The sequence below is a fragment of the Camelus ferus genome, chromosome 4 (genome assembly GCF_009834535.1).
Source record: "Camelus ferus isolate YT-003-E chromosome 4, BCGSAC_Cfer_1.0, whole genome shotgun sequence".
Lineage (NCBI taxonomy): Eukaryota > Metazoa > Chordata > Mammalia > Artiodactyla > Camelidae > Camelus > Camelus ferus.
Window position 1 is genome coordinate 44,743,589 of NC_045699.1, and position 26,131 is coordinate 44,769,719.

A 26,131-nucleotide genomic window follows, 5' to 3' on the forward strand; every position below is an offset into this window, starting at 1 on the left:
GGACCTCATGCAGACTAAGCATGCATTCTACCACTGAGCTACACCACCCCTGCCACCAGACCAGTATTCTTTATTTCTACCTGTACAACTTTTCACTAATTTGATACAAAGGCATTAAAATGATCAATTTACTTGTGTTCTGGTATACAAAAAAGTGTTTCTAACATATTTTAAAACACTTTCCATACAAAGTGACAGGGTCAGGTTTGTTTTTCTTTTAACATATGGAATTTGATCATTCTGAGGAAGAGCATAAACTTGTCCTAAATCACTGCAGACAGTAAAGCTGAAATTTGAAGCAGTAAACTATTCTATTTGGGGAACAATAGATATGAAGTCAGGAAGAGTTAGGCATTCAAAGAAGGAAATTGTATAGAAAAGCTTACTATTAGGTCACCTCTCCAAAGTATTTAAATGCAAAGCAGATTAATACAGATAAGGGGAAGGTATGGGCACTTAGCAGATGACAAATGGCACTTTCATGCCATAGAGAAAGCAAACTTTTAGCTGAAATGTTACTTATGGAAAATAAATTCAAACCTCAGATGTTTTAGTCAGGAAGTCTCATTAGGATGCAACACAACTTCTCATTATGGGTTATTACATAGTGTCACTAAAAAAAGGAGAGACATTGGAAAGGGACAAGGCACAACCAAATAGCAATATGAGAAATTTCAGTCCTGCTATATCTTGCTTTTTATTAATGTTGAGTCATTTGATCCTATCCTCTCACCAAAAATGAAGTCAGAGTGACAAAAGCAGAGATTAAAAGTGATCTATATTGAAATGACAGTTATTAGGGTAAAACTCTTTTGAGAATCTTATGTATAGTTTACTCATTGATTTATTCATTCATTCAGCAAATATCTATGGAGTTCTTGGAAGACAAAAATAAATAATGTCTTTTACAAGGAGGTCTCAAGAAGACGACAGGTAAATAAATCATTATAGTGAGGTGTGCTTGGTACTTTATCTGAAGAATATACCAAGTACAGCACAGGCACAAAGGAGGAACTGGGAAGACCTCCTAGAAGAGAAGATACTTTTGACCAGGATTTAAAGGAGGAAGAAGAGTGTCTGGCAGGCTGTGGTAAAGGTGGGGAAATGAGCAAGCCTCCCACAGCGAGGCAGTAGCTTACACAAAGTGTTCAGCAGTATGGGATTGAGTCCCAGATGAATCCTAGTGCAGCTGTGGAATCCTAAGTAAGTAGGGGGTTACTTCTTGGAGCCTCAGTTTCCTTCCCAGTTAAAAGAGCATAGTAATCATTACTGCATATACTGATAATAAGCATGACTAACAGTGCTGGTTAGTAGGTAATGAACGCTGTTCATCTCTAATAACTTTTTTTTGAACATGCCTAGGTTGCGAGTATTCTTATTATGCTCCCTTTCCAGAGGAAGAAACCCAGAACCGAGAGCTTATGGAACTTTCCCAAGATTACATAAGTTAACAAGTGGCTGCGTTGGGAGCTGAACCCAGGCAGTTCGGCTTGAGACCGTTTTAGCACTGTGTTCTATGCCGTTTACTACCTGAGATACTGTATGCAGAGCACTTAACATAGTGTCTGACGCATAGCAGTAAGTTAATAAGTTAGAGCATTTTTAGTATTGTAAACACTATGTGCCGGAGGAACATGAGGCATTTGTTGTGCAGGTGTGGGGTGAGGTGGAGATGGGACTGCAGCGGTAACAGGTCAGATCGCGAGGGCTTCGTGTCATGCTAAGGAGTTAGGATTTATTGTGAGGTCAGGAAGGAACAACAGAGGTATCTTCAGCAGGAGAGTGACTTGTCAGATTTCTGATTGAAAAAGGTCACTGGCAGCATGTGGCAGATGAACTGTAAAGAGAGAAGACTGGAGGCGTGAACTACAGCTTCACCAAGAAATAGTGAGGCTCCAACTAAGGCAAGGGCAGCAGGATGAAGAGGAGATGTGTACAAGAGATGTTACTAAGACAGAGTTGACTGGATTTAGTAACCAGTAAGATATGAGGGGCAGGAAGAAGGAAGAGTCTAGAATGTTCTTTTGGTTTCTGGTTTAAGTCCCACTACCAGTTGAGATATGGAAGCAATGCAGAAGGGGTATTTTTAGGGGCATGGTGTGAGTTTGGTTTTGGCTCTGTTGAGACTGGAGAACCTGAAGGGATTCAGGAGATATGCAGCAGCCAGTTGTGTCTCTGGGTTTAAAGCAGAAGGTCTGGGCTGAAGCTATGCAGGTGATCAGATTTCTCACTGAGGGTGAAGGGAGTAAAGAGACCAAGAGGGGACAGGAGCAGCCTTGGCATTTAAGCAGCAGGCAGACAAGGAAGGCTGAGAGGGAAGAGCGACCAGAATGGGAACCTGGACAGAGTGGGGACCCAAGGGCCAAAATTGAAACTGTTTACACAAATATCCATTTAAGCACCTGATGATGCAGATTCTTCTGGCTTGCACAGCTAGGAAATTGAGAGGGACAGGACAAAATTCCATGGACAATATTTGTACTCACTGGACAAGAGGGTTGAGTTTTTATTTTCCTTTCTGACAACTGCCCATTTCCATCTTCGATGTGCATTAGGGAGAGTAATTTGTTTATTAACCTTTATCCACAACACATAATTTTAAAAATTTAACTTTAAAGACAATGGTAGATTCGCACGCAGTTATAAGCAATAATATGGAGAGGTACAACATTTAAGTTTTTAGAAGCTTACTTTATTTCCACCACGGCTTTGGAATTTTCTGCTTTTGTCCTCTTCCCCTAATGGTGCTTATTGTGGGGAAGAACTCTGTACACTATGAATAGAAGGGAGACAGGTGAGGGAAGCAGACCCCAGGGAGTGAAGTGCATGGATCTGCGTGCAGAGAGGCTGGGGCACTGAGAGAAAAGGGAGTTTTGGGTGGAGGTATCTAGGAGAACTTTTAAAGACAGAGCCTCTCAGGAGAGAGAGTTTTGGGGTAGACGTCTGGATTTGGGAATGAAGGATGAGAGGACGTAGGTGCAGGAGGGCCTTTCTTCATCCAGGCCAGGTGGGCTCCAGCTCCAACTGCTGCAATGCTGCTGGGTTTTGTTTTGCTTTGTTTTGTTGGTGGGGAAGGATGAAGGGTCCACTTGTAAACTTAAATTTGTGCTCCATTCATCCATCACCAAAATGATCTAACATGCCAACCTGATGGTGCCCCTGCCCTTCTCAAAACTCCTCCCCTGGCCCCTGCTGACTCTGCTGCTTCAGCTCTGTTCTCCTGCCCCTCCCTGCTGGGCTCTCTCACCTTGGGGGTCTTTGCTCCTTCAGTCTCTGCCTAGCAGGCTCTCTCCACACTCCTCCGTTTCACTGGCAACCCATAGGCCTTTTAGGTTTCTGTTTAGAGGGCATCTCCAGGAGGCCTTCTTCCCTCCTTAAATGCGGCCCTCGGTGCCCTGGGATCACACTGTTAACGGGAACTGCACTGTATTAACAGTCTGGGAGACAGTACATTCTGTGAGAGCAGGAACTGTGTTTTATTCGCGGCTGTATCTCCAGTGTCTAACACAGTGTAGGGATCTAGTAGGCGTCCAGTAGATATTTCGGCAAGAAAGAATTCTCGAACAGAGGCATGCACTTGGGTATGATGGGTAGAGAGGTGGTAGGACCGGAGCCAGAGGAGTGGGTGAGATGGCCCGAGGAGTCAAAAGAGGGCTGTGTGTAGAGTCCTTACGGCACCCCAACATTTTACGGCTTTGGATTTGAGGAGCTCTCAAGGAGACTAGAAAGGAGTGGTTAGAGAAATCAGAGGAAAGCCGACAGAGCCAAGAGTCCAAGCGTCCCAGCGTCCCAGAGCCAAAGGAGTTTGCAGAGGCAGGGGAGGTGGTGCGTAGTGTCAAACGTGAACCCCCTCTTCCACCTCTCCTCAGCCCGAGGGCCAGTGTGTGTGTGGGTGGGTGGGGGCAGTCGGGATCTTATGTGTGCCTCAGAGTCCTGTGTAGCTGGAGCTCTTCAAAAGGCCTTGGAGTTTTGAGAGCGAGATCCGAGGGAAGGGAGGCGTGGAAGGGAGTCGTTCCTTGGGACTCTTCTGGATTCCAGTTCTGGGGCCACCGCCGCCGGTCCGAGTGACCTTTGGGGAGCTCCTTCCTCTCCTGGCCTCAGTCTCCCCATGGGTACCCCGCTGACGCTGCGTGCCCAGGCGGGAGCTGGGGAAGGCGGGCGGAGGCAGGGCCCGGGTGGGAGCGGGACCGCCCACTGCGGCGGGCCGGGACCTCCGGGACCCGCGGAGGCGGCGCGCGGGGCTCCTCCCCCCGGGGCGGGGGTCGTGGCGCCGGCAGCTGGCAGCCCCGCAGCTGCAGCCTCAGCACCTGCCGCGGTCAGACGGCGCGGGCGGGCGCAGCCCGGCCGTGCACCCCTCCTCCGGCTGCAGCCGCGGCGCGGGAGGCGGAGCCCGAGCCGAGCCCGAGCCGAGCCGCTGGCCGAACCCTGCCCGCGTCCGTGCCCGCCGCCGGGCGGGGCCGCCCCTCGCCGAGAGCGTCAGCCTGCCAGGTCCGCGTCCGCGCGGGCGGCGCCTCCTTGCAGGTAAGGGCGAGGACCCGGCGCCGTAAAGTTTTGGGGGGACTGCCGGTCCCTGCGCCCCGGGCCTGCGCCTCCGGGAGCTGCATACTGCCTGCCCCGCGGCTTCCTCCGCGCTGCCCTCCGCGGTGCGCTCCCGTTTGCACCACCGGCTCCTGGTGACCCGCGCCCGCCTCCAGTCTTCTTGTCCCCTCTCCGGGCGGGCGGCGCGTCCGCGGGCTCGCTTAGGGCCTGCAACAGTTAAATCTTCACACAGTATCCATGAATTGCTTAAGTTTTCGAGGTCTGCATGGTGTGGTGCAAAGAGCGGCAAACTGGGAGGTGAGAGACCTGGGTTCAGGTGTGGTTACGACTGGCGCCAACTTTGTAAGTGACCTCCGACCAGCTCGCCCTGCCCTGTCTCTACGGCCACTCCTGGACTGGGAGGGGTTCTCCAGAGACGATCACCTGAAGCGCCATGCCTGTATTCCCAGTTGGCGAGTAGAGGGGCACCCCTGAGTGTCTCAGTTCCACAGCTCCTTGGGGGTGACAGGAATCTTAGAACCTACAGAAGTCAGTCTCGCGGGTCACGTCGCTTACCTGCAGCAGCTTTGGCTGAGCTTTAGGAGGGGTATTGAGTCAGCCTTTGGGAATAAAGGATGCTCCCAGGGCTGGGAGTCGGGGCCCTGGCTCCTAGTGGCTCCTCTGCCATCCACTGACTGTGTGACCTTGGGCAAGTACCCCCACTGGTTTTACCGCCTATAAAATGGGGGGGGAGGGGCGAGGTAGGGAGTGTGCACTAGATAATTATTGAGATTCTTCTGCTGTAAACCTGGAGAAGTGGAATTTCTGGGTCTCTGCATTTGGTGTCAGTTTGGGTGGAGGCAATATTTCACGGAGAAGCCACCCGGCACTTGCAAACGGGCGCTTAGAAAATAAAGGAGGCATTTGCAGTTTGCTTTGGAAGTCTCAAAATAGACATGGCAAGGATTGGTGAATGCTTGCCTTCCCTCCTTCAGTGCTTTGGCCCATCATAAAATATTCAAAGGCATAATGATTTGTTTTCAAAGTGCTGTATAGGTCAGGAAGCATTTCTGTTTGTGAGTCGGTTATTTTCGTAAAAACCTCAAAATAGTTGTTTGGGAAAAATAATGCACTGATCTAGGGGTCCTACTCAGAGGCCAGCATCTACTTGTTTCTAGTCTAAAGTGACGAGGTTGAGATATTTTGAAATAAAGACGATTTAAAGTCACTTACAGGTCAGGCCTTCCTTTGTGGGTGTTCAACCTAGCTGTGCTTAGAGAGGCCAACCGTTCAGCAAGTGCATATTTTGCAGAACAAGTGAATTCTGGTGCAGCCACAGCAGAACAAGCAGGAGGGAGTTAACTGTGATATCCTAGAAGATGAACTTTGTGCTTTTGCCCAATCTCTTATCCCCCTTGTGCTGCAATTAGCATCTCCCCCGTGTGTGGGTGAAATCCATTACTATGAAAGGGTTCTTATGGAAGTGATTTTATTATTTTATTTCCTTCCTAGACTTCCTGGTTTTAAGTTTCAAGCTTTATGAAATCAGAGGACTAGTGAGAGTGTGTTTTGTGACTAGAGCAGGAAAACAGCAGAATTGTGGTACGTAAGTTTGCCTTTCCCTGAACAATACTCTCTAGTTGAAGCTAATTTGTCCAGAACCTTTGATCTCCCAGATGCATTCGAATGCCTCCAGTCTTTCCCCTCTTCATTCTTCAGCAGTTCAATTCATTCAGGAGGCAACAAATAGGGAAAATAGCCAGGCTCTACCCTCAAGGAGCTCAGATTCTAGCGAGGAAGAAAGAGGATTATACCATTGAGCATTCTGGGGGCTAAACTTTGGGACCTCTGGGAACTCTGAGGAGGACGAATTCTAACTGGGGACATGGTGAAGTCTGTGCCATGAAAAGTGGTAGGAAGAAGAGGATTCAACAGGTGGTGGAAAAGCCATTTTAGGTCACAGAAGTGGAACAAGCAAAGGTACAGAGGTGGGAAAGCACAGGGCCCAGATAGAGAAGAGTCTGGAGGAAGTGCAAGAGAAGTCAGAGTGCTTCAGAGCAGAGAGAGGGCAGTAGAAAGAGGGTTGGGAAGCTCTGATCCTGCGCATGAACCCACACTGGTTTGGGGATATTGGATCTGTAAATCACACTTTTCTCATTTGTAAAAGGGGAAAAATAATTATTCTAAACTCGCAGGGTTAAATGGGATCATGTGTAAAAGTTCCTCACAGAGTGTTTGCATGCAGTGGGTGTTTGATAAGTTAGTTCCTTTTATTAGCGAGCTCACAGGCAAGCTCCCTAAATGTTGCTGGACACCACTGGAATATATAAACAGTACTTTTTGTTTTAGCCTGTGTGTTGACTTGGAACCTGACCATCAGGATGGAGTTCCTGGGACAGTGTGATTTGTATTCAAGGTGCCTCATGATTCAAGGGGCCGGCTCTTTTTGTTATTTGGAAGGTGCTCAGATCGGACACTGTCATCCACAGCAGCTAGTGCCCTGTAAATACTGTTAGCCGGTGGGAGGCCACAGAGGGGTTAATTGGAAGATGGAATCCCTGCCGCCCACAAGCTTATCATTAGTGCTCAAGGACCCTGGTCTCTGGAGTTGACAGACATAGATAAAAATAGATCAGCCTTGTCCATATATACTGGGAATTGAGTGCTGGCTCCCGTCTGCCTTAATGCAGGCAGGGGGATTTGTAGTAGCCAAGGAAGGAGAACAGAGCAGGAGGGTAAAGAACAACATTGCAACACCTTATGTTCCCGTGTAGCGCCATGCTGCATCCACAGTACTGCCCTCCCTTTGTTCATTCAGCAGTTATTCAGAGAACTTCTACTTTGTGCCAGAGAACTATTCTAGGTGCCCCAGGAATATACTGGAAATGCAAGATCCCTGCCTTCCTGGAGTGTATATTCTAGTTGAGAAACATAATAAACAAGTAAATACATAAATCAGATAATTACAGGTTGTGCTAAGGACTGGGAAGGAAAGAAGCAGGGTCATGTGAGAGAAGGTCATGGGGGGTGTGCCGCTTGAGGGTGTGGGGGAAGGCCTGTGTGAGCCAGGGAACCAGTCAGGACTGGAGTGAGGGAGGGCAGCCCCGCTCTGCAAGAGGCTGGGTAGCTTTGTGTATCCTGGGGCCACACTGCCTGGATTTAAATCCTGGTCCCTCCGTCAACTAAATATATATTCCACAGTCAGCTATTTAGTCTTCTGGGATTCAATTTCTTTGTTTGTAAACGGGATAATAACCCTACCTGGTTGTGGCAAGGATTGAGTGAGTTGCTGTATGTGAAGTACTTAGAATAGTGGCAGGTAAGTGGCCAGCACTGAATAAAGGTTAAATTAAGGGGAATGAGCTTGGGGGAAGGGACTATTCCAGGCAGAGGGAACAGCAAATGCAAAGGCCTGGAGGCTTGAAAGGGCGTGGTGTGTTCTAGGACCAGATGGGCTGTCTGTACAGATGTCCTCCCCACGGATGTTGAAGAGACTCTGGAGCAGGTGCTCTGCCCCTTCTGGATAAAACTACATTTTCAGAGTATTGAAAAGAGGAACCCCAGCCACAGCACTCTCACCTGTGAGGTCAGGCCCAGAGTGGTGCCGTGAGCTACTGCCGCAGCCGCCGCTGCTGCTTTGGGCACATTTCACTGTAGAGCCACTTCTGCAGGCAAGGCAAGAATTGGTCCAAGAGAGCTGGCCACGGTATACTACAGAAGTTGGAGCCCTCAGGCATCCCAAAGTGAGTCTGCTTTGGTAGACACAATCCAAGTCTATTCAAGTTGATGACAGTTCACCTCAAAAAAAAAAGAAAGAAAGAAAAATCCCTCTCTCCCTCTCCCACCCTTTCCTGTCCCCTCCTCCTTTCCTCTCTTCCTTTCCTCCCTCCCCATCCGCCTTTCCCTCATCCTCTCTCTCTCACTGCAACCCTGAAGAGTAGTGTCCCTGGAGGTGCTCACTGATGTGCAGAGGGGAAGCTTGAGTGGGGCCGAGCCCTTGGTGCCACCGAAGCTAGCCTTGCCCCCTTGCTGTGAGATACCGATGGCCAGCATCTCCTCCCACTCCAGGATGGGAACTCGACAGCGGGGGAGCATCGTTATCTGTGACCTTTCCTCTCCCTTGATCCCCCCTTCCTGAAATCTAGTCACTCATCAAGTCCTGTCATTTTTACTTCCAAAATCTCTCTCAAACATATCTTCCTCTTTCCATTCTCTTGTTTTTTTCCTAACATGTGGCCCAGAGATTTTCAGTGGGTCCCTCGTGTATGGACAATGAAGTACAGGGTCCTCAGCCTGGCAGACATGGTGGGTTGTCTCCACACCATCTCTCAGCCCCCCCCCCATCCTGTCCTCCACACTTAATCCCTCCCACCCCCCAGGTCTCTAGGGCTTTGCTCCTCCATCTGGCCCCTCTCCCTGGCATGCGCTTCAGCCCTTGTGATCTTGCCCATGCCTGAAGGCCCAGCTCAAATTCTCTTTGCCCCAGGAGCTGTCTTCCAGATCTCAGTGTCCCAGGGCCTTCATCTTCCCCTGACCTCCCACCTCTGCACCCAGTAGCTCTCATGGAGAATTATGCTGTCAACCTTGAGGGATTCTGTGTGCAGCCACTTGTGTATGTGACCACAGCCTTGAGAAGTCCCTGGGAGGGCGGGCATAACATCCCTCTTACCTCCACCCCACAGCCCTTCTCACAGAGCTCAGCCCTAGTGATATGCATTTGCTGCACTAGATTGAAAGAAGCCAGTGATTTTTCTGAGATCTGAAATGGTTTGAATCAGGCCAGAAACAGTGCTGATGCATAGGGGTTGTGGTCCTCAGCTGAACTCACTTGTGGCATTCAGATGCCTTGAAATGTTGGTCCTTCATTTGATGAAGAGTTGATGTAACCTTAGAGATGTGTCTAAATTTCGAATTTAGCTGTTCAGTATGGCTGATTCCAATAAATATGCTATGTAAAATTAGAATCTTCAAGCTAGACAGACTTGGCAATAATTTTACATGTTACAGAAGGATTTTGCCCCGTACCAAAAGATTTGGTATGGAAAGCGTTCAAAAATGCCAAGCATGCCTGTGTACTTAACACCAGTCAGTATATAAAATTTTGATTTATGCACAGTTATTGTAGCTGTACTTCTCCTGTAGTCGAAGATATACACCAGTCTTAACACACATTCGTGGAAGCAGGATAACACAGTCTTAAATTTGTTTTGGTAGCTACAGATTATATCATGCAGCTCTGCAAATATGAGGATTTGTTTTTTAATTGCCTATCTGCCTGAAGGACAATGGGCAGCCTGATTTGGTGTTTGGCCAATTGATGAGGGTAGTAGCCATTATGTTCACTGGAGTGAAACGGTATTTTCAGGGACCCACTTGATGTTTGCAGACCTTTTTGCCACTCGTTAGAAATGGTTCAGGCTTCCAGTCATTTGACAAGCTGGCTGCTAAATGATACGCGCCTAACACTGGTTCTTTTGGGAAAAAAAGAAAAAAACCCCACTAATTACGGGCTAGAAAAGGTATACTGGTAAATCTAAAAGTATGAAAGAATGTTCTTTTGACCTCTCTGGAGGAATGATCTGAGCAGCTCAGCCATTTCAGTGAAAGGGTAACATGGCAAACTTTCAAAATCCTGAACGGAAAGAGCTTCAGAGGAATTCATCCGGATGCAACAGTGCTGAGATCTTGACTTAAAAGAAGACAGATGTGTGGGCAGATGTGAAATGCTGCACTTCCTGAACTCCGAGTATCCAGAATGTAGGCTAGAGCTGTTACAACCAGAGGTAATAATACCAACTGCCACCCATCCCCTCAAAAAAATACCTCTCCACGGCTAACTTGTGAGCATCAAACGGTTAAGCTTTGAGTTACTGCTTTGTTGTTCACTTTGTTCCACATGTAGAATTCAGAAGGATGCAAAAGGAAAAGCAATTATTATAATAAAGATGAGGGTGCCATTTATTGGTGCTTATGAAAATAATTCAGTTGGTAGCTGGAGTCTCTGTTCTCTGTTTCTTTCTGGAGCCAGACTCAAGCCCAGGCTGTCCAGGGCTCCCCAGTACCGGTGCATGTGCTGCTGGCTCCTGGTCAACTTAGAGGCTGACGTCCTCATGGAGATATATGCTTTTCCTCTTCCTTCCTCCCTGGGGGTTGGGGTCATTTTGTATAGAGGAACAGGAAGAATTGACTATTTTCTGAGCTCATTCCTAAGTAGTTGCAGTACTTAGTTCTTCACAAAAGCTGTGTAATAAGTTTTAGTGAGAGCATTCCCTGTCTATATGCCGAAAACCTAGATTCACATAGGATATTTTACAGGATATTTTAGCCAACAGTCACAGACCTTCAGACAGCGTTGCCAACTTTGGAGAAGATCAAATGCAGCCTTTGTCTGGTGCAGGAATTTCCCTAGCACACCCAGCCTCTGCTCGGACCTGCCCATCCCCGAGGCACTCCTAGACCATTGTCAGTTGGCTCTGATTATTAGAAGGTTCTTCATTATGATGAACCAAACTCTTCCTCCAGGCAATGGCTGCTCCATCGACCTTGATTCTGCCCTTTGAAGCCTCCACACAAAAATCTATTTCTTCTTCCCTGTGACAGCCATTTAAGCCATTTGGACATTGAAAGACAGGGATCAGGTCCCCGAGTCTTCACTTCTTTAGTCAGAATGTCCCCAGGAAAGGATGGAGTTAAAAACTGGATGCAGTTGTGCAGGTGGAGTCTGACCAGCCCAGAGTGAAACACAGCAGCCTTACTTCAGAGTCTGTCCTAACATCAGCACGCCTGAGGCCCAGCTAGGCTCTCTAGGGGTCTCTCAGAGTTTGCTATCAGCTTCCTCTTCTGGGCTCTACACTGGGCCACTGGGGAGCTGCATGCCTGTTGCTGTCAGACCTGGTGGGCTGTGGAGGAGTGTCCCAGACAGTGGCTGATGTGGAATGGCTCTGGGTCAGTTGGCATCACTCCAGTCTCTGCTTCCTTAGTCACATTGCCTCCTTCACTTTTGTCTGTCAAATCTTCCTCTGCCTCACTCTTATAAGGACGCTTGTCATTGTATTCAAGGCTCATCTGGATAACCCAGGATAAGATCCTTAATTTAACTCCATCTGCAAAGACCCTTTTTCCAAATCAGGTAATATTTCCAGGTTTCCAAGTTAGGGCGTGGACATACTTTTTGGCAGGCCACCATTCAGTCTTTGGCTCTACTTGTTGTACTTACGTAACTGTCTTTTCTCTCAATTATATTTGGACCCACCCAGCTCTCCAGGGTCACCAGCCTCGGGTCTTTATTCTGCATGTTTCATGTTTCTTCCTTCCTTCAGCATCGTGGCTGCTGCTCTGAGGATGCCAAGTCTGCTCAAATCATCCGTGGCCCACAGATATGGGAGGGGCTCAGGGATTAGGCTGCCCAGGAAAACGCAGGTGTTTCTGGTCCATTCCCTCATGTTCCCCAGCGTGCTCTGGCTAGTCGGTGGAGTTTTTATCAATGGGAAGGAGAAGCTGTGCCTGTTAAAATATTCATTACCAGTTCTTAGACTTAGAGGAGTTCCCACAGTGAACTAACGTGCTCTGGGTAGAGAAGAGACACATACAGGAAGACTTAATGTCCCTGCATTTCCTCTCTAATTTAGTATGAGATTGGCTCATTGAACTTGAGGGAAATAATTTATATTCTCAGTGCCCAAGTACATATCTCTTTCTGTAAAAAATCAGGAAATGCTACTTTGCAGCCTTGCAAGTGCGTTGTAGTGTCATCTTCTTGCCCTTCAGCTAGATGAGGTTCCACGGTCTTTTAAGCGGGGTCTTCCATCAGCTGCTGGCTAATGGGCTTTCCAAATGTAAGGCACAGCAAAATATGCTTTTCTCCAAAAAGAGTGTGCATGACTTTGTTTGCACTTGACATTCCAGAGTGCCAGAAAGGCCTAGGGCAAGTGAGAGTGTTGGGTCTGCTGAAACGGGTGGTGGAGCTGAGAGGAAGCAGAGGGAAGAGAGTGGCCTGGGGGGACCTGGCACTGAGCAGCTCCAGATGCTCTGCTCATGGCTGCTCCAGGATTACCACCTCACACCTGCCCAAAGCATCCTCCTGGACCACTGCTCCACTCAGTTCAGTGTGCTTTCCTAAGAAAGGACTGTGCAGGGATGCAGGCAGGAGTGGGAGGGGAGGAGGGAGGAGACAGGTCAGATAGTCCCTGCCCGGCCTGCAGCAAGTCGGTGTGGGGCAGGGTGCTACAGAGACTCAGCAGAGCCCAGCAGAGGGCTGGCCATGCCTTGAGTGAGATCCAGGAAGGCTTTCAGGAGGGACTGGCATTTGAACTGAGCCCTTAGGGGAAAGACAGATAGAGCAGTACACCCCAAAGTGCCCTTAGTTGTATCCCCACTAGTGCCTCAGATTGCCCCCTTCCTGCTCATCCCACCAGACCTGAGCTGGAAGAACCTCAGATTTGAAAGGGACTTTAGTATCTAATAAAGCAGATATTCCAACTGCACTGCTTGGAGCCCTAAGAGAAGGGGAGGGAGAGCAATTCGGAGATTTCTGTTTCTCATTTTTTTTTTTTTTTTGCTGGGTTTAAAGAATAGTAATTTCCCACTTTGACAAATCTTATTTGATATAGCCAATTGGAAATATCCCCACATCAAAATGTCTGCTTTGTCTGGGAATCCTTTCCAGTTTGGGAGAGCCCCCCCCCCCCCCGGCCTGTTATCCCTCCAAGATAACACTCCCCAGACTATATGGTAATGGGGTGTTTCCATGTAACCTGCTCTACTGGACTGTGAGCTTCTCCCAGGCAGGGACAAGCCTGGTTCAATCCAGAGCCAAGAAGGGGTGCGGTCCTAGGCAGAGGCTTGGCTTACAGTGTTGACGATGAAATGGACTGTGATTATGATGACTGACTGACTGGTAGCTGGCTCCTAGCTGCTCTCATTACTTTCACAGTCACCAGCAGTATCCTAGCTAAGTCAAGGGCAAATGTGGGCCTCTGTATTTCTCTGTCTTACGCATGGTCCCGCAGTGGGTCTAGCCTGTCAGCCAAGTGCTAGCGAGGGGCGGTGTGGGTGGAGAGGCAGCAGAGCTAGCATTCAGCTTCTGAAGCTGCTGCCTGGTGTCCTGGGATATGGCCAAGCCTACCTGTGAACTCACTCTGTCCGGCTCTTCCGTGGTACCTTGTAGCCTCAGGGCTAGGGTCCGAGAGGCAGTGGGGTTCAGGAGAAAGCACCTGGGTTTTTGACTCAGTCAGACTTGGGTTTACTAGCTGCATGACATGAGGCACATAATTTACTTGTTTATTTACTCAATTATCTGTGAGTGTAAAACTTAGAGGAAATGAAGACACAGGAAGGACAGGATTGCTGTTTTCCACTGACACATGGGAACTATTCAATAAATGTTAATTTCCTTTTTCTGTTATCTGAAGGGCTGTCATGGAGAAAGAGATAAGACTTGTTCTGAGTGTTAGAGGATGTCCAAAACCAAACTCAGTTTTCCCCCAAGTCATCATCCTTTCCAAGGTCCATCAAGCCCCTCAGCCTCCTAATTCCTCCTCAAGCATTGCTGACATCTTTGATTTCTTTCTCTCGTTCACCTCCTAAATACCAACAGCTTTCTGTGTGTATTTGGAGAAGTTCCTTCCCCTGTCTGGGCCTCCATTTCCCATATGTGGCCTGGGTTCTTTCTAAGGTCCTTTCTAGCCCTGGCACATCATTTAATCCCACGACAAAGATTGATTGCCCACTGTATGGAGAGTGATGTTCTAGGCCCCTGGGCACATAGGGATGGAAAAACAGTCATCAGCCTCGTAGAGGTCATGGCCCATTGTGGGGACAAACAAGGAAAGCAGTGTGATGAATGCTGTATGGAGATGAATCCAGAGCTGGGGGACTCTGAACCAGAACAGGGAGAGACCAGCCATTGAGGGATGTGTGGGTTCTCTGCCTTCATGGAAGAATTGTCTAGAAATGCTGCCCACGTGAATGATGGAGACTGGTTCCTACCAGGTGGCATTAGAATTTTCACTTTGAATCGGAATGATCAGTATGGAAAATCCCAGCAGAGATGGCCTGTAGTGGGAGCCTTCTTTTCTCTCTTCTCCTCCTGCCTCCCTGCAAAGAAAAAAAACCTCGGATCTCCAGAATATATTGACCTTTATGCACAGAAGCTCTTGGAATAGGCAGCACAGTTTAACAAGTACCATTTGTGTGCCTGAGAAATGTCTAGGTAGATGCAGAATTACAGTCCTGAAGAGAATTAATCCATCTTTTGCCATAGTTGTGTCCAGAAGCTAATTTCCAAAGACAATTTCAATTTTCCCGGCTGTCTGGATTATAGTTAGATGCCTGCAACATGTACACTCTCATCCCTTCTCTGGTATTTACTCTGCCCAGTTTACTTTGGTTAGAGTCTGTAAGTTTTTATTGATTGCCTATTATAAGTTAAGCTCATATTGAGAGGCTAGGGGTACTGGAGAATATATTATTATTCAGAAGGTTCTTTCTAGCTGGAATGATAAGGCTTATGCTCAGGAATTAGCGAACAGAGTCATCTATTCATTGGGGATTGCTGAGGAGACTGCTGTGAGTGCCAGGATTCCTGCCCCAGGCAGAGAGTGTGGAGAGATGGATGGTGAAGATGGTTCTCAAGAAGGCTTTTGAAGGAGTCTGTCTTCATTGGAGATGGGCCAGGAATTACAAGCAGAGTCACGATGCAGGGAAGAGAGCAGTTCAGCAGGTGAATTCAGCAGAAGCTAACTTTTCAGTTTCGTCCTCAGCCCATCATTCTCATGCCTTAAATGAAAAAATCCCTTCAACATGTGATGCTTTAGCGTGCCTCAGGACCTTTGCTTGTGCCATTCCCTTTTCCTAGCCTCTTCTGTCCCCTCCCCTACCAGTAAAACTATGAGTTGTCTTTCACTTCAAGTGTACTTCTGCTTTTGGGGCCTCATTGACTTTCCCTTTCCTGACTTCTCAGAGTGTTTTGTTTCTACTTCTCTCTCAGTGTGGTTCCTGGAGCATTCAGACCCCCAACAGATAGCCGATGAATAGATGGATGAGGGAATAAATGACTGATTATTGGGTTCTTAGTCTGACTTATTGCTGAAATTGTGAAATGTTTGTTGAAAATGGAGTAAAGGGCAGCCAGGAGAAAATGTGGGTGGCAGATGCTGAGCAAGGAGACCACAAGGATGCCCTTGGAGATGGGATGAGGGAAACACCCTTTGGAGAGGGAGTAGAACATTGGCTTTCTGATGAGTAGAAGTAGACAGTTAAAAAATACTCTGAAAAGATACTGTAAACACAAAACCTTTGGGAAAAATCTGCCTTCAGAGTATTCAAAGGACTGCAAATAAAAGCAACAACACTCCCTTTATAAATGTATTCAGTTAGGGATCAGTGAGCTGACAGGAGTGAGACTGGAATAACCTTTCTGGAGGACAACCTGGTGGCTGCATTTAAAGCCTTACAAACTTGCCCATGATCTTTCACCCAGCAACACTGCTCCTGAGAATTTATCCTAAAAGACTAACTAGAGATGTATTATGCAAAGATATTTATCTCAACATTATTTGTAACACAGACCTTGCTAAGATAAACCAAGTGTCCAGCAATAGGGGATTAGCTTTACAAATGGTGCTGCTATTTATAGGACATCAAAAAAAGAATAGAATAATAAAGAGACATGCAAATATTTATAGTGTATTGTTCTAAGAGGAAAATCAAGCTATAAACCAGTATATACAGTAAGTTCTCAATATGTCAAAAATGTGTATTCTCACACAAAAAGGCTGGAGGGTAATGAGCAAGTTATAGATTATAGTGGATATTTTTTATTTTCTTCTCTCCAAACAAGAAAAATTTCAAAATTTTCTACCAGATACATTTCGCTTTTATAATCAGAGGGTGAAAATGAACGTTACTTAAGAAGAAGAGAGAAGCTTTTGGAGAACATTTGAGCTTCAGTGGGCTGAAAGCAAGACCAGCACATCGTTTATCTTGCAAATTCCAGACAGGTAGTGTTTTCATAAGGAAGAGTGGTCTTAGGTCCATTTGTGTGAGTGTATTTATAGAAGTGAAAGCTTGGGGGGAAGGAAATAGATTGATTTTTTTTCCCCTTGAACTTTTGAAATTATTGTTTCCACTCCATTTGTAATTGAGCCCAGGGAGCTATTCTTATTTCTTCCTTTCCTGGGCACTGCGTTAGATCTAAAAATGTTAACTGGCTTAGGATGTGGGTTTTGCTAAAATGATCCCCCTTGAAATCTTCATTACACTGTCTCTCATGCTTAAAAAATGGGGTCCCAAGAAAGACCGCCTTTCGCCCCCACATCCTTGGATAACCCTGGGTAACCTGGTATAACCAAGTTGGAAACCACCCTCACCTTGTGACCATGGGCGCCATCAGCTACAGGTAAGGGACTCGGGAGGAGGCACCTGTGTTGGGTGCTGTCTGTTGGAAAGGTTTATTTAGAGGCCAATCTGGCATTACCTTATCCTGTGGACGTAACAGTAGCCTGCAGAAAAAGAGATCAGAGCTGAGTAGACTCTCTTTAAATATTAATTGTAGTGATGCCTTTTCCACACATCTCCAAAGAGCTTTGAGCACTTCACAGACATTACCTCATAATTAATTTTCATAGTGTTCTTGAGTGAGAAGCTGATGGCAGGTACTGTGGTCTCCATTTGGGGCAGAATATAGCATATGTTTTAGATAGTTAAACTTAGGAGTTGTCCTGACTAGATATCAGTTGATGTAAAAAAAAATTGAGGCAATTTTTTTGGCATCTTCTTTCACAGTTGCCCTGTGTCTTCCATGGATTTAATTGCCTTCTTGCATTTTGTTCCACCAATATCTATTGGATGCCTGCTGTGAGCAAGGAACAGTGCTGAGAACTGTGGCTAGCAGTGAAATTTAACCTCCTTAATCCCACACTTAAGGCCTTTTATGAGATGGTTTCTACCTGCCATTCCTACCCTAAATCCCCCAACCCTACTTCATACACCCTTTGTCCCCCACATCCAGGTAGCCCTGTGCCATCTCCCTTCTATGCACTTTCCATGCTCTTCTCCAGCCACTGCCCCCAGTGCCCTTCTCCCTACCCCTGCAGGTCTCCCTGTCCTGTCCTCCACAGCCTGGTCACCTCTTCCACTAAGCCTGCCCTGATCTCATCCTGCTGTATCCACAGCTGAATGTGATCTCCCACCATCAAACCCAGACTTCCTACAAGCTTTTCTGTTGTGGTCCTTCCTAATTTCTACTCTGTATTTTGGTGATTTATGCACACTCCTTGGTGACATTTCAAGCTTCTTGACTGCAGGGATGATTTGATTCATCTTTGTGTCTCTCTCAGTGACTTGCCCACGTCAGATGTGCAAGTGATTGTTGTTTCAGGGAATGAAACAGGCATAATTTCATGCCAGCGTTCACTAGTTTGTGCAGGACCCTGTGTGGTGCAGAGGACAGGGGTCATTGATAGAACCCTGCTTAGCCTGACCCCTCCTTTGATCCTATCCCAGTGGCTCCTCGCTGCCTACAGCCCTGTTCTGTCCTTTCATTGCACCCACACCATCTTTCATCTAATACTTATGTATTAAAAATCATCCTTCTCTCATGGCCTTCTGGGGAGACACAGAAAGAGAAAGACAATTGGAATGGTTTTAAGAAGGTTACCTCTGTGCTTATTTCTTTTTTGTCCTCTGTTGTGCAAATCATCCATGCTGCCTGGAACCCTGGAACTTCAAAGGGCTTCGTCTAGAGCGTCTCCATTCACAAGCTGGCATGGGGGCTGGGATCGTCTAGTGCTCCACCTGTGGCAGGCTGTTGAGACCGGGCAGGTTATTTAATCTTCCCTTGGCGTCATTTCCCCATCTGTTAAGGGGGGATAATGTGCTTGAGGGTGACCTACCTCCCTGGGATGCTGTGAGGCTTACCGACTTAATGCCGTTGCTGTTAACCTGAACGGAAGGCAGCTGGACAGAACTGGTGGGAGACCAGGCACAGAATAAACTCTACAACCATCAAGTGGACACCTCATGAGACCTTGGGCGTCACCTTCTGTGTTGCCCTTGGCACAGAGGAGGCCGGTTTGCTATTCAGGAACCTCTAGGGTTTCCTCTCTCGGCTAGCTCAAGTGGCTGAGGCCTTGAGGATGAGAATGGCATCTGGAGGACTTCTGGGCTTGTCGAGCTGAAAGGAGAGAGGCCAGACTCATGTTGAGGGCAAAGCTGCAGCTGCCCAGTATCAGTAGATGAGTAGGACCCGTGCCACAGAGACCATCCAACTTTGCCCATATGGGCCTGCAATCAGTTTTACTTGGGCTCATTGACAAGCTATGGGAAGGTCATTTGATATTCACATTCTTGTGGCCACAATCTTGGGAATGTGGCCTTTTGTCTTTAAAAATAGCTGTGTGCTGGGAAGCCCAGGAGCAGAGTCTTGGTATGGAAGGGAGGCGCCAGCATTGGGAAGAGGGGCAGATTTCTTTCCTTGGAGGACTCCCTTCAGCTCTGCTCGACTGGTGAGTTGATGATTTTTCATTCTGTAACCTGTCCTGTTTTCTCTCGACTGTTCTCTGAAAGGGAATGGTAGGTTGTTTTTTCTTTTAATTGTAATATCTTTGCTGTATATTTTAAGTCTGTTTCCACGGTATATTTGCTCTTGATCACTTATTATTATGCGTGAAACCTGTTTAAGTAAAAGTTCTTTCGGGCTTGATAATTGCAATTTATTTGTTACAAGTTCTTCTCAAATTTAACTTGTAATTATTTCACGTGTTTTGTTTTCAAATTGTAGTATCTTTAATCATTTTGTATATAGATGGGATGATCATTAAATACTTTTAGAACTAAATTGCCAACAGGTTTTCAAAATTGTGAGATCATAGGATGTAAGAGCTCACACTAGAGGTTTGTAGGTTGTATATCTCTGTTTCACATGGTGTAGTGATGTCTGAGAGGGTAATGAATGGTCTTTGGTTACACAGCTAGCTAGTGACAGAGTCAGAACTTGAACCCAAGTCTCTTAACTCCCTACTCCATAACTCCCTGGTTTAGCCCATAAAATTTAGCTTCAGAATTACAAGTGAGAAGGAGAAATCACTCTCTGATCTAATTTTTCTGTGTGTTTTAATCTAATTAAAAATGAATTTTCTAACCATGTACCATAGCTGATCCTGTTACCTTGAATCCTTTGGTTCATTTTCCAGTCTGCACAGTTGATCCTTAGAGTGAGGTCCCTATCAGCATTACCTGGAGCTTGTTAGAAATGCAAAATCTCAGCCCCACCCCAGTCCAGACCCACAGACACAGAAACTCGGCAGTGGGGCCCACCTGTCTTTTTTACAAGCCTTCTCGTGATCCCATAGTCAGTAAAGTCAGAGAACCCCTGCCTGACAGGGCTTAAGTCATACTCCCCATACCCGTGTTAGACAGCCAGGGCAGTGACACACTTTGGCTCTTTTGTAGATTTTGAGCTTTCTCTACCACAGAAAGAGCTTCTCTTTTACCAATTTTTAATAATAATTTCCTTTCTTCACTCTACTTTGCTTTATCACATACACACACACACACACACACACACACACACACACACACACACACACACACATACACATACATCTAGCAGGAGTGAAATATCTGTGGACAAATAATAAAAGTAAATAGGGGATTTCAATAGAAATAGGTTTGCAGATAGACAAAACATTCCAACCACTGAGGTATATTTCTTAAGTTTCAAGACTTGCTACCTCTCTAAGGACAGTGATAAATTAGACTGGTGCTGACTGTATTGTGCTATGTTTTATATCATTTGTAATTTTATTCATTCATTCAGCAAATATTTCAGTACCTTCTATTTGCATGGCATATGTCAAGTGTGAGGAGAAAAGGTATTTGAGTTTATAGTTTATCAGGAAGTAAAGACTATGTTTAGAAACAACTGTAATATAAGCCAGCCATGGATAAATAACATGAGGATCATCTCCAATAAAAGGGCTGTGGAAGCCTGGAGGTGGTAGAGAGCATGTGTTACGCAGGAGAACATCACCGAAGACTTCATGGAGGAAGGAGCATTTGAGTGACTGTTAAAAGTAAGCAGGCTTTTGACATGGGGAGTTTGGGGGTTGGTAAAGAACATTCTAGGCAGAGGTAGAAAAAAGATAAAGGCATGGCAGGGGCTCTCAGTGCATTCTGTTTGGATTAGGGGTTATTTGAAGGTGATTAGGAGGAAATGAGGTCATACAAGTAGGTTAGTGCCAAAAGGAGAAGGATCTTCAAACACCAACTTAGAGTTTGTTCTTTATCCTGAAGGCAATGGGGAACCATTGAAGGGTTTTGAATGAGGGCAAGGTGTGACCAGAGCTGTACTTTTAGTAAGATTAATCTGCCACCAGTGTATGAAGTAGATTGAAGTGTGTGAGACGGAGTAGGGGAGGCTTTTGTTTTTATGTTGTAACTGTTCAGCAGCAGTATGTTGATATATGAGAAAAATCATCTTAATGTTTATTTAGGAAGTAATTGCTTTTCTTTTGATGGTCATTGGATTTTGAAATAAGCTTCCAGAGCATAGATTACTGTCCAAGGGAACACAGCTCTAATTTTATAATGAGGAATGTGCAAGAAAATAGAAATTGCTTAACAGAATGGCTTTATAGAAAACTTCCAGAACTCCTTCCTTCCTTCTTGGTTTTCTTGCCTAACATTTTCTTTTAAACAAAAAAGTGTTTGTATTCATTTTACTCAGTTATGACCTGGTAATGCCAGGTCACATAAATTCTGTAAATTGAATTCCTAAATTGTGGGTCTTTCTTGCTTCTTCTTACTCAGACTCCAAAGCTGTTTTCCCTCTCACTCATGGATTTACTTTGTTAAAGCACCTGAGCCAAACTCATTTTACAAGGATCTGCCTATTCCACTGGTGGCTCTAGTGGGAATACTTGTAGGAAACTTGAATGTCATAAATGTTTAATGTGTTGTTACTTCTAGTGTTTGTAGTTTTGAGAAGACTCTCTTACTGTTGATTTTTTCCAGTAGGGCTATCTTTAGAGGGCCTGGGCTTTGGCTGGTTAGCACCATCAGTTTCAATCATTCAACCAATATTTACTGAATATCTGTTAAGCCCTGGAGAATCACAGTCACTCAGACAACCATGGCCAGGCTCACATGGAACTTATGTTCTAGCAAGGGAGATATATATAAATATACAGTTCTGAGAGAGAGAAACTATGGGCATATGGAAATACCCAACCCAGAGTTGGAGGTCAGAGAAAATTTAATAAGTAGGGTGTAAATTGAGACCTAAAAAAAATCAATTGGGGTAGACCAGTGGTTGCCTAGGGCTAGGTAGGGATTGTTGAGGGGAAAATGAGGAGTAACTGCTAGTGGGTATGGGATTCCTTTTGGGGATGATGAAAATGCTGTAAAATTGGTTGTGGTGATGGTTGCACAACTCCCTGAATCTACGAAAACTACTGACTTGTACGCTTCAAGTGAATGAATTTTATGGTATGTGAATTACATCTCAATAAAGCTGTTAAAAAAATCAACCAGACAAGCCAGGAGTGGGAAGTGCGTACCTGGCAATGAAGTGACATGTGCAAAGGCTCAGCGGCAAGAGCAAAGTGGGAGAGGCTGGTAGGGCTGGACTCCCTGGGAGGTGGAGAGCAGTGGGACAGAGGGAAATTAAGTGGCTGGAGAGCTGAGTGGGGCCTGAACGGGTAAGGCCCTGAAGTTCTGTAAAAACTATAAATCTATAAAAACAGCAGCTACCATTTATGGAATCCTTATCATATGCCGGGCACTGTTCTAAGCTGCTTATGTGCATTAACTAATTAATCCTCACATCAGTCTTGTGAGGCAGGTACTATTGTTACCTGCATTTTACCAGTCGGGAAACTGAGACACCCAGTGGTTAAGTAACTGGCTCACAGTCACAGACTTAGTAAGTAACAGAGCTGCACTATGAGCCCAGGAGGGCTGGCTCCAGAGCTTACACAATAGATCCTAATAAATCATCCTAAAAGTTATGGGGTGACATTAGAGTTTTATGCAGGGGAGTGACAAGGGCAGATTTAGATTTTAGAAAGAGATTGCTCTGTGGTGTGGAAAATGGATGGGAAGGAGAGCAAGACTGAAGTGGCGGCAGCAGATGCCGCGTGATCCATGTAAGCTAGCATGTGAGCCTGAGCATGTGCGATGGCAATGGGCCTGAGCATGCGTGATGCTAGTAGGGGTGGAAAGAAGTGGAGACTTCAGAGGGAGAGTTAGGTGGTCACATCAACAGGGGTTGGAAGGTGGCTGGATTTGGTGGGAGAGTACAGAGACCATCAGATGGATGCTGGGGTTCTGGGCTTGGGAAATTGGGAGTCGGGGGCTAATGGTGCCTATGATGTCCATGCCAGAGGGGCCCCAGTGTGGGCTGGTTCCCGGTGTCTGTCATGTGGGAGGACTTCAGACCTCTGACCTCTCTGCCAGAGAGAATCACAGAACCAGAGATGGCAGGGGCCTTAAAATCCCTCTAGATCTAGAGGTGGAAATGGAGGTCCTGGAAGAAAAAAGGGCTTGCTGAAGGTCCCACAGAGGGCAGCGCAGGGACAAAATGAGGTGGGCCCCTGCTGACGCTTAGGTGTTTGGTTGCCACGTTGCCCTTTCCCAGGAAACCTTTGTTCCATCCCTCAGAGCTTTGAATCTCTTCTCAGAAATTGTCTCTCTGATCCTTAATGAGGTATCATTGTGCACAAACAGTAATAATCGGAATTCAAATTAAAACAGAAAAGAAGTTTATAACCCAAACCCAGCATCCATCAACTCAAACTTGCTGTTTTGTCTCCTGCCTGCCTCTGCCCAGCTTCACTTTCACTGCTGTATCCAAAGCATAGATATGGCTTTATAGCCTAGAGTTTACACCTTACATCAAAACGATCGCTTTTCCTGGAATGTTATATGGTTTCTGGTTAGTATTTTTTAAGGATTCAAGAAAGAGGATGTGCTGTAACTTACCCACTCTCTGTTGTCAGCTGTTTTGTTTTTCTTCCTTAGAGATAGTGCCTCACTGAGCATCCTTCTCCCCTCAGGCAAAGCTCCCAGCCAGGATGGTCTCTATGTCCTTTTCAAGTGAGGTGGCCCAAACTGGACACTTTACTGAGGTCAGGGGCAGACCTTAATTTGGGCTGAGTTTCTAGGTTTCTGGGCCCCACCGTTGTCTTCAGTGATCTCTGAATCAGTTTGGCATCCATTCACAGTTGTCGGCACTGCTCCTAATGACTGCCATCTCCGAACAGCTGACCCGATTCCCTGAATCGTGTGCTATAAACCAGGCAATTCTACAGGAGCGAGAGGAGGTTTCTGGACAGAATGCTTAATCAAGGCTTAATTAAATGGTCAGAGTGGCCCATTGGCTTGAACCCCCTCATACAGGGTTCTGATTGGCAGGTGGCACCTGGTGTTCTTGGCTGTCTGACAAGCCATCAGCTGTTCCCAAGCCCCCTGCAGAGATGAGTGAGACACACACTGCCCCGCTGGTTGGTAGGAGCCCTTTTGTAGACTCCCTGGAGCATTTAGACATCTCTCTCTCATGGGCCCCAAGCTCTGCCTCACATTGGTCAGGACTTATTTATCTATATGTCTTATCCTCTCTATAGCACAATGCACTCTCCAAGGGCAGGGGCTGTGTCTGACTAACCTCAGTCTCTACCTACAGCCAGCACAGGGTCAAGCAGAAAGAGGGTGCTTGATATGAACTGAGTGAAAGGCATTGATTTTTGGACCAAATCCCTTGGTCTGAAATGGCTACAGGAATCTGAAGACCCAGGAACTAGACTTGAGAAATGCAAGGACTTGGGGGCCCACAAGCTCATGGCCAGTATCAAGTCTATGGGAAGGGTGGAGACTTTTAGAGAAGACCTCACGATCTCTCTGGCCAGGACAGAGCCTGATGTCATAGGTCATGGGGAAGGAGCTCTGGGAAGCATGTCCCGGGCCCAGCTTTTGAAACCATTCCTAGTTTCTTGTGCTGTAGTTGTGATTGTTACTGTTTTTTTGTTTGTTTGTTTTGTTTTGTTTTGTTTTTAGCATGACAGATTTGGAATGCTGCCTTCCTTCCCAAGACACAGACATATGGAGCCAAATCTCAGTCCATCAGGGTGGCAGGCTGCTTCATTTGAGCAGTTCTGGGAGTCCTCGGTCAGTCTGAACTTCCCAAGCACTGTACTTGCTGTGGGTTTTGTTTTTGGTCCTGTGGTATCAAACATGCCCAGATGCTACTGAAAATTAGTTGGCATGTGATGGCATGTGATGACTTTTGATGGCTCATTTGATAGTAAAAATAACAAATCTAGCCATTGAGCCTACATTCCACAATTTTGTTGAATCATATCCAGATGGTTGTCTAAAGGTTCTTAGCAGGTTCAGGGCATTTGTAATAACCAACAAGTCCATGGAGAGGGAAAGAACTTCATGTTGAATGTCATGGGGATACTAAAGGCTTCAGGATCATATTATCTCTGAGCTGGAAAGGCCCTAATGGGCTTCCAGTCCAGCACCTGGATATTGTGTAGCAGCAGGTGGCCCCAGGGAGAATGTGTTATCATGAAGGTCCCAATAGCCAAGTCTTTGGCCCCTTTTCAGGATGGATCTTTTGGCGATCTTGACTGTATTTGAAATGGTTGGTGTGTGTGTGTTGGGGGGCAAAATATATAGAATATAACATTTACCTTAAAAAAAGTCATTTTTAAGTGCACAATTCAGTGGCATTAGGTATATTCAGAATGTTGTGCTACCATTACTACTTTCTAGTTTCAGAATTTCCATCACCCCAAAAGGAAACCCTGTACCCATCAAACAAATACAACCTATTCCCTCCTCCCATAAGCCCCTGGCAACCACTAATTTGTTTTCTGTCTCTACAGACTTACCTATTCTGGATATTTCATATAAATGGAATCATACAACATGTGACCTTTTGTGTCTGTCTTCTTTCACTTAGCATAATGTTTTTGAGGCTTATCCATGTTGTAGTATGTGTCAGTATTTTATTCTTTTTCATGTCTGAATAATATTTCATTGTATGGATATACCACAGTTTGTTTCTTGATTCATCCAGTGGTGAACTTTCAGATTGTTTCCATATTTTGGATGTTGTACATAGTGTTGCTATGAACATCTGTGTACAAGCTTTTGTTTGAACATCTACTTTCAGCTCTTTTGGGTGCATACCTGGGAGTGGAATCGCTGAGTTAATGGTAATTCTAAGTTGAACTTACTGAAGAATCACCAGACTGTTTACACAGCCCGTTTTGAATCTTTCTTCTCCCTAGGCTCCTCTGGTTGCTCTCAGGCTTCTCTGACCATTTCTGCTCAGTTTCCTTCATGGTACCCCTGAGTCTTCAGCCCCTGAAATGATAGCGCCACCCAGGATTGTTCATTCCTTTTCTAGCTCAACTTATCCTACCCTGTTTTTGCTTAACTCTCACTGTACGTTACAATTACAGGGGCTCCTTTAACAAACCCTGCCCAGGCCCCACCCTAGACCAGTTAAATCAGCATCTCTGGATAGATGGAGCCTGGGCACTGATGTTATTTAAAGTATCTCAGTGATTTTGACATGCAGCTTCTCTCAGGATAATCATTCATT

The 26,131-nt window shown here is 46.1% G+C and overlaps 1 protein-coding gene across 7 annotated transcripts in view; it reads left to right on the forward strand.

The window, feature by feature from the left end:
- The window catches only part of FRMPD1 (FERM and PDZ domain containing 1), a 118,761-nt gene that overhangs the window by 36,895 nt on the left and 55,735 nt on the right, over positions 1 to 26,131 (forward strand). The window contains exon 1 of one of the 7 annotated variants that reach the window (XM_032478015.1): positions 3,204 to 4,521. The exons of 4 other annotated variants lie outside the window; for them this stretch is intronic. The gene's annotated coding sequence lies outside the window, so the exon portion shown is untranslated. Of the gene's footprint in view, positions 1 to 3,203; positions 4,522 to 4,548; positions 4,837 to 26,131 lie in introns of those variants that run through there. 2 more of the 7 variants (XM_032478021.1, XM_032478018.1) reach the window with 2 other exon arrangements.